Source organism: Musa acuminata, unplaced genomic scaffold (genome assembly GCF_036884655.1).
Source record: "Musa acuminata AAA Group cultivar baxijiao unplaced genomic scaffold, Cavendish_Baxijiao_AAA HiC_scaffold_37, whole genome shotgun sequence".
Classification (NCBI taxonomy): domain Eukaryota; kingdom Viridiplantae; phylum Streptophyta; class Magnoliopsida; order Zingiberales; family Musaceae; genus Musa; species Musa acuminata.
Genome location: NW_027020319.1, coordinates 255,001 through 257,500, shown reverse-complemented (window position 1 = coordinate 257,500; position 2,500 = coordinate 255,001).

Sequence of the window (2,500 nt, the reverse complement as noted above, 5' to 3'; positions counted from 1 at the left end):
GGGTGCTGAGATGGCTGACGTTTTGCTCCGCTCACGATGGTCACCGCACCACGCAAGAACAGCCCAAAAACAGGCCAAAACAGCCCAAAAACGGGCCAAAACAGGCCATTTTTGGCTGCGCGAGCGAGCGGCGAGCGGCGAACAGTGAGCGAAGCGTGAGGCAGCACCGTCCCTGCTATACGAAAGCCCCATCCAGCCCTGTGCCACCCGGGGGGTTCCAGGGTGCTGAGATGGCTGACGTTTTGCTCCGCTCTCGACGGTCACCGCGCAACGCAAGAACAGGCCAAAAACTGGCCAAAACGGCCCAAAAACGGGCCAAAACTGGCCATTTTTGGCTGCGCGAGCGAGCGGCGAGTGGCGGACAGCAAGCGAAGCGAGAGGCAGCACCGTCCCTGCTATACGAAAGCCCCATCCAGCCCTGTGCCACCCGGGGGGTTCCAGGGTGCTGAGATGGCTGACATTTTGCTCCGCTCACGACGGTCGCCGCACCACGCAAGAACAGCCCAAAAACAGGCCAAAACGGCCCAAAAACGGGCCAAAACTGGCCATTTTTGGCTGCGCGAGCGAGCGGCGAGCGGCGGACAGCGAGCGAAGCGAGAGGCAGCACCGTCCCTGCTATACGAAAGCCCCATCCAGCCCTGTGCCACCCGGGGGGTTCCAGGGTGCTGAGATGGCTGACGTTTTGCTCCGCTCACGATGGTCACCGCACCACGCAAGAACAGCCCAAAAACAGGCCAAAACAGCCCAAAAACGGGCCAAAACAGGCCATTTTTGGCTGCGCGAGCGAGCGGCGAGCGGCGAACAGTGAGCGAAGCGTGAGGCAGCACCGTCCCTGCTATACGAAAGCCCCATCCAGCCCTGTGCCACCCGGGGGGTTCCAGGGTGCTGAGATGGCTGACATTTTGCTCCGCTCACGACGGTCGCCGCGCCACGCAAGAACAGCCCAAAAACAGGCCAAAACAGCCCAAAAACGGGCCAAAACAGGCCATTTTTGGCTGCGCGAGCGAGCGGCGAGCGGCGAACAGCGAGCGAAGCGTGAGGCAGCACCGTCCCTGCTATACGAAAGCCCCATCCAGCCCTGTGCCACCCGGGGGGTTCCAGGGTGCTGAGATGGCTGACATTTTGCTCCGCTCACGACGGTCGCCGCGCCACACAAGAACAGCCCAAAAACAGGCCAAAACAGCCCAAAAACGGGCCAAAACAGGCCATTTTTGGCTGCGCGAGCGAGCGGCGAGCGGCGAACAGCGAGCGAAGCGTGAGGCAGCACCGTCCCTGCTATACGAAAGCCCCATCCAGCCCTGTGCCACCCGGGGGGTTCCAGGGTGCTGAGATGGCTGACATTTTGCTCCGCTCACGACGGTCGCCGCGCCACGCAAGAACAGCCCAAAAACAGGCCAAAACAGCCCAAAAACGGGCCAAAACAGGCCATTTTTGGCTGCGCGAGCGAGCGGCGAGCGGCGAACAGCGAGCGAAGCGTGAGGCAGCACCGTCCCTGCTATACGAAAGCCCCATCCAGCCCTGTGCCACCCGGGGGGTTCCAGGGTGCTGAGATGGCTGACGTTTTGGTCCGCTCTCGACGGTCACCGCGCAACGCAAGAACAGGCCAAAAACTGGCCAAAACGGCCCAAAAACGGGCCAAAACTGGCCATTTTTGGCTGCGCGAGCGAGCGGCGAGTGGCGGACAGCGAGCGAAGCGAGAGGCAGCACCGTCCCTGCTATACGAAAGCCCCATCCAGCCCTGTGCCACCCGGGGGGTTCCAGGGTGCTGAGATGGCTGACATTTTGCTCCGCTCACGACGGTCGCCGCGCCATGCAAGAACAGCCCAAAAACAGGCCAAAACGGCCCAAAAACGGGCCAAAACTGGCCATTTTTGGCTGCGCGAGCGAGCGGCGAGCGGCGGACAGCGAGCGAAGCGAGAGGCAGCACCGTCCCTGCTATACGAAAGCCCCATCCAGCCCTGTGCCACCCGGGGGGTTCCAGGGTGCTGAGATGGCTGACGTTTTGCTCCGCTCACGATGGTCACCGCACCACGCAAGAACAGCCCAAAAACAGGCCAAAACAGCCCAAAAACGGGCCAAAACAGGCCATTTTTGGCTGCGCGAGCGAGCGGCGAGCGGCGAACAGTGAGCGAAGCGTGAGGCAGCACCGTCCCTGCTATACGAAAGCCCCATCCAGCCCTGTGCCACCCGGGGGGTTCCAGGGTGCTGAGATGGCTGACGTTTTGCTCCGCTCTCGACGGTCACCGCGCAACGCAAGAACAGGCCAAAAACTGGCCAAAACGGCCCAAAAACGGGCCAAAACTGGCCATTTTTGGCTGCGCGAGCGAGCGGCGAGTGGCGGACAGCAAGCGAAGCGAGAGGCAGCACCGTCCCTGCTATACGAAAGCCCCATCCAGCCCTGTGCCACCCGGGGGGTTCCAGGGTGCTGAGATGGCTGACATTTTGCTCCGCTCACGACGGTCGCCGCACCACGCAAGAACAGCCCAAAAACAGGCCAAAA